The sequence below is a fragment of the Pongo abelii genome, chromosome Y (genome assembly GCF_028885655.2).
Source record: "Pongo abelii isolate AG06213 chromosome Y, NHGRI_mPonAbe1-v2.0_pri, whole genome shotgun sequence".
NCBI lineage: Eukaryota > Metazoa > Chordata > Mammalia > Primates > Hominidae > Pongo > Pongo abelii.
In genome coordinates this window covers 15,648,621-15,654,927 of record NC_072009.2, presented here as the reverse complement: position 1 = coordinate 15,654,927, position 6,307 = coordinate 15,648,621, and positions in this window count along the sequence as shown.

Sequence of the window (6,307 nt, the reverse complement as noted above, 5' to 3'; positions counted from 1 at the left end):
ACTTGTATACATATGTAACAAACCTGCACGTTGTGCACATGTACCGTAAAACTTAAAGTATAATTTAAAAAAATAGGGAAAAAAAGAAATGAGTAAGGCAGAAAAATGAATGAGACCAACGAAGGATCACATTTAAGGAAACAGAAGTAGAGTAAATATAGAATTTTAAATCATATATATATTGTACGTATTTTAAATCATAAATATAGAATCATAAGTATAGAATTTTAAATCACACATACATCGTACGTATCTATAAGCAAAATAAACAAGAAATAATACAAAATCGATAATGTGACTAATCATTTTGACTAAATAACCTCCCCTCAATTTTTTTTTTCTTTTCTTTTCTCTTCTTTCTTTCTTTTTTTTTTTTTTCTGAGAGGGGATCTCCCTCTCGCCCAGGCTGGAATGCAGTGGCGTGATCTTGGCTCACTGAAAGCTTTGTCTCCCAGGTTCACGCCATTCTCCTGCCTCAGCCTTCCCTAGCAGTGGGACTACAGGCACCCGCAATCACGCCCCGTTACTTTTTCTTTTCTTTAGTAGAAATGGGGTTTAACTGTGTTAGCCAGGAAGATCTCGATCTCCTGACCTCATGATCCGCCTGCCTCAGCCTTCCAAAGTGCTGGGATTAGAGGCCTGAGCCACCACGCCCACACAATAACCTTACTTTTCTATTGAGACGTTCTTTCATATACACCTGAGACACTGAAGTTTTTAAATAAGTGATGTGGATGCAAAGATGAAGTAAATTATGTATTGTAAGGCGCAGATGTGCTACATTGTCTTACAGAATTTATGATAGGTTAATTTTTCTTGAGGTGTTATTTTTTAATACTGGAGGCCTTTCAAGTAATTTGAATAATAGAATATGTGTGAATTTCTTCAAGGAAGGCATGTACTCAGTAAATGTCTCAAGTTTCACCTTGTGAACGATGTGGTCATTTCAGGAAAAAAAAATAGAAAAAAGTGTATTTCAAAGAAAACATCTAGAACTGAAACACAGTTGTTGAAAAAATGTTTGTAAAATATGTTTAGGTTAAATGTAACAATTCCATTGATAGTATACCTAGTACTTTTAGTTTTGGTATGGAAAAGTAATACAAGTAGAACAAGGCAACAAACCATCTTTTCAAAGTGGTGGTATGCGGAGAACACCACCTCCTTCAAGACACATAAGCCCTTTAGGAAGTCTCAGATTGAAAAGAGAAAGTAGTGGAGGAACAAGAGGATGGCATCCCTCAGGTGGAGGACACTGGGATAATATTTTAACATATAAAGATGAAACCATACGAATGAAAGACAGTGTTTGAAGATGTAGAAATTTCTGAATTATATTGACTTCCTATGAAAAGTAAAAATTCTTGTTAATGAGCAAAATGATTAGCAAGCACTAAAGAAGTATTATAAGAATGATTGAACTTATATCTAAAAATTGTTTTCAAATTTGAATTACTTTGCATAGAAATAATGCAAATTTCAAACTGAATTGAGTTTATGATTGCTGATTTTCTGTACTCAACAGGATTTCTGCAGAACTCATTCCCACTCATAATACTTTAGAGTTTCTTACTATGGGGCCCCCAAGTTCATAAAAGTTACACTGTCAAAATACGCCGAAATCATGACAACCTTCCAAAAGAACATTCGTAACTCAGTATTTTGGAATCGATTTCACAATATTTGTTTTCCTGTGAATATACGTGCATACACATACACAAATCTATTCCTTTTTCACTTTGACGTGGAGAAGATGCACATTGGCCTGCCGTGCAGAATCTTTCATTTCAGGAATGTAGAACTTTAATTTCTCCAAAGAGTCTGTGACTCAGGAAAAGTCTAAAAACCACTGCTTCACAAATAAGTTTGTAGTTCCTCACTGGAAGATGAGTCACTGAAAATGGTTTTTATGAGAGATTAACTTGATAGGAATGAGGGGTCAATTTTTACTTAAAAAAAAAAAAAGCAAATCATGCATTAAAACTATACCTATTGGTTGCATTGTATTGTCTATTAACCAACCTTCAAAAACCTAACGTGTCATTTGGAGTTTGAACAACTAGATGTGTAATTCATTGGAGATGTTTTCTCAGGTTGAAGTTGCAGTGTATGTTCCATTCTAAGAGAGAGCTTTGTGTCCTTTTTAGTCTCAACTGATCTTGAAGGTGAAGTTTAATAATACTCTGCCATGTACGAGAATGTCCCTGTTGATATCTGTGACACCACAAGGGAACTGGAATATTTCTACATTTTTTGTAGACATATAAAACATTTTTCGTTATTTAAAATGCAATTCTTAAAGATTATCAAAATGAACATAGCCACGCTGAAAATTACTATCTCATAAAGGAACTGTAGGAATTCTAAATTCTGTTAACACATTTTACAGCTAATCTATTTTTCTGAGGTGTCACTTTTTGATTCTGTAACTATTTGATTTCCTTTGAGTGGAATTTGGTTTAACATTCTGATGTTCTGAAGAAGCTTTCTTCATACCATAATGATATGAGCAGCCATTTATCATTGATCTCCTAATAGGTTTTTCTTGATCTAGATTATAATTAGATATTTAACTGATAGATTTCTGCTTCCCATCTCTCACACACCAATGTGTAATGATTCCTGATGATTTTTGTAGATTTTCTAAACAGAATTTTATTGCTTGAATTACACTAATTTCATACACAAATGCTAAGTTTTATTTAGAGAAATGTGCAATTTTAAGATTACAATATGTAGGAAAGATTTGCAGACATCTAAAATTTAGCCATTTAAGAAACAGTGATATTTCTCAACTGAAAAGATTTTGTTTGAAATACAGATGAGGGCGGACACACTCTTGATCTCAACATGAGTTCTTCTAAGGGAACATTTGGGGTTAAAAGAGGTCCATCTTCAAGAATTCGGAGTCCTCCTCCTAAAAAATCTGCTCCTTCCACTATGGCAAGAAGAAATGGTGGGATGGGAGGTCAAGGTAAATGCTACCTGAGAGGCAGCCCGTAGGTTTTGTATGACTGAAAATGAGCTATTTACCCGAATGCTTAACTTTAAGATTGAGAAACATATTAGAATTGTCACATACATGACAAATTTTTGATCCATAGCTTTTATTACACTTTCCATCTCACCAGGTGAATTTCAGATCCATGGTGAAGAAATACTTGCAGATCAAAGAAGTGATTACAGTGAGGCAAACACTCCATTTAATGGTTTGCTTCCTAGAGAATTCCTCTTAAGTTTTCTTAAAGTTCCTGGTAGTATTGTCTGATGATAGGCCTCTTAACCTAATCAAATCCTCCATTTCCTAGGTCCCTTTATATTGGACCCCTGGTGTTCCAATCTAAAAATTGCATGTTCAGTTTCTTTGTCAGTTTGGAGTCTTGCTCTCACCAGGGCAGAGTGCATTGGTGAGATGATGGCTCACTGCAGCCTCAAATTCCTGAGCACTTCTTCTGTTTTTCAGTCTCCTGAATTGCTGTGACTAGTGCAATTCTTCTGTTTCAGTCTCCTGAACTGCTGTGACTAGTGGCATGCACCACCACACCTATCCAATTGTATGCTTTTTTTGGTCTATAGTTTTGTAGAGACAGCATCTCACTACATTGTCATAGCTGACATTAAAGCCCTGGCTCAAGTAGTCCGTCTGCCTCAGCCTTCCACACTGGCTCCAGCGCGAGCCACTTTGCCTGGCCATACAGTTGCTGTGACTTTGGTAATGCTTACATGCAAGGCAGTCTTACTGGTTATGTGAGGATACTAAGAAGTACAAGAGCATTGCTCAGAAAAGCGGTCACTGGGCTTAAATACTATTTGAAATGGAAAGTAAGTCGTCAACGGTAGACACGGAAGAGTCCAAGATTTTTCAGTTAAGAGGATATCACAGCAACGCAGAGTTGTGAAACCCAAGGGGGCTGTATATTTATCATTAAGATTGTACAGGGAAGTTTACACCTTAACACAAGATCCTTAGTGCAGGATTTGAAATTATTTGAGGAGAGAATTTAGAGCTAAGCAACATGAAGTGAGCAGTAGGATAGAATAGAAGGAATACTCTTGAGAAAGAGAAGAGTAAGATTTTGGACTGAGCAGAAAAAAGGAAGACACAAAAGTCACAGTTCTCAGCCAAGAAGTTTAAGCAGAACAAATTAAAATTCTGACTCAAGCCTGCATCATAATATGGAGGAAATGGAAACCTTCCATTTTCAGTTTTACATTTCCTATTAGAGGACTGGTGAAGTTAGGTAATAATTGAGTTCACAATACACAGGCTAGCACATTTCCACTAAAAGATTAGCCAGTGAACACACTGGTGAAAGACTGACCTCCAAGAAATAGCACGGAGAACCTTTAACAGATGTTGTGTGTGTGTGTGTGTGTGTGTGTGTGTGTGTGTGTAAATTACATGGTCACTCACCTGGGATGATGTTTCCCTCTGTGTGTGTGTTGTGGGGTCACACACCTGGGATGATTGTGTGTGTGTGTGTGTGTGTGTGTTGGGGGTTCTCACACACCTGGGATGATGTTTCTGTGTGTGTGTGTGTGTGTTCTGCAGTCACACACATGAGGTGACATTTGTATGTGTGTGTCTCTGTTGTGAAGGGGTGATGTTTTGTATGTGTGTGTGTCGTGGGATCTCACGCACCTGGGACTGTGTTGCTGTGTGTGTGTGTGTGTGTGTGTGTGTGTGTGTGTTTTGGAAGGGTGATCCTTTGTGTGTATGTGTTGTGGGGTCTCACACCTGGGATGTTGCTGTGTGTGTGTGCTGTGGGGTCACACACCTGGGATGATGTTTCCATGTGTGTGTTTGTGTGTTGTGGGGTCACACACCTGACATGATGTTTCTGCATGCGTGTGTGTGTGTGTTGTGGGGTCACACCCCTGAGATGATGTTTCAGCGCGTGTGTGTGTGTGTGTGTGTGTGTGTGTGTGTTGTGGGGAGTGTTGTGTGTGTGGGTTTCAGGGTCTGCACACGTGTGTGATGCTATCTGGAAGTTCTGTTTTGTCCTCCGGTTCCTGGCCTTGTCCCCATCCCCATCGCAGACCAAGGGGGGCTGCGCTGCCACCCACCCTGCATTTTCCGGTCAACCGCAGCAGCAGAACTCCCAGAGGAGGCTGCCGGGCCCTGAGACTTTCTGGGCTGCCTTCTGTACTCCATACTTTCCTCTATGAAAATTTTGCTGTACAAGTCAGTGTCTTGATCCAATTGCTGTGTTGTTGTGATTTATACTTTCCATAATTCTCTCTGGTCAGGATTTTCAGATTTATGACCCGCATGCGCTCTGCTGTCATGCATTCCAGAGAAGGCCGTCTGTGTCTGGCCTGCCTGCTGTCTGCTGGGAGTGCGCTGCTCTCTTGCACTGCTCTTCCCTGACCAGGGCCTGGGGTGCACCCCTGACATGGCATCCCCTCCTGCCTGGCTCCGCCTTTCTTGGGGGCGGCAAAATCTCCCTCACAGCCCTGTATTCCTCCCTCACCTCCTCCCGAGGCAATGGATTGAGAGCTGTTACTGACGGACAGGGTGGGGGGCTGGGGGTGAAGCCTGCAGATCCCTCCTGCATGAAGACCCCATGGAAGTGGACAGCAGAGGGGTCCTATAGGCTCTGGTGGGGATGAAGCCCGCGTTTTAGAAGGAAAAGCCATGGGCAGCGTCTGATGGGCATCCGGGCACCGCCCTGGCTGTAGCAGCAGGTGGCCTGTGCTGGCCAGTCCTCTCCTCAGCTAGCCTGCAGGTGGCCAGGATGCTCTGAGCTTGGGCAGCCCCTACCCTCCCTCAGACCATGTTCCCTGGGGCCCACATGCAGAAACAAGAGCACACTGTGGAGGGGGGTCTGAGTCTTTATTCACAGGCCCCAGGGGATGGAGGCAGCAAGGACAGAGACGACGGGGATGGGATGGTGCTCCAGGATGGCCTCTCCACCCCCAGGATTGTCAGGGAGCCCCTACAAGACTGTGGGGGCTGGAGGATGTGGAGTCCCACGAGTGGTGGAGGGTCTCTGCCTCGAGGGGCCTCTCTGGCCTCTCTACTTCCAGCGCCCACCCACTTTTCCCTTGGCCCAGGAACCAACCTTCTTGCTGCTGCAAATGGGAAGCAAGTGGTCCTTGAGGTTCAGGGCCTCTGGCCGTGTCCCTCCTGCTCCCCCACACTGGGAGGACTGTCAGCCCGACGCCAGGGTGCTCTCAGGGCACACCCCCGGCTTCAGTCCAGGTAGTGCACACTCACCTGTGCCTGGCAGACAGAGGTCATTAGTGTGGTTAGGGGGCTGGCACGTGAGCCTGGGACACCCTCCCTCTGTCCTCCCTTCCTTGC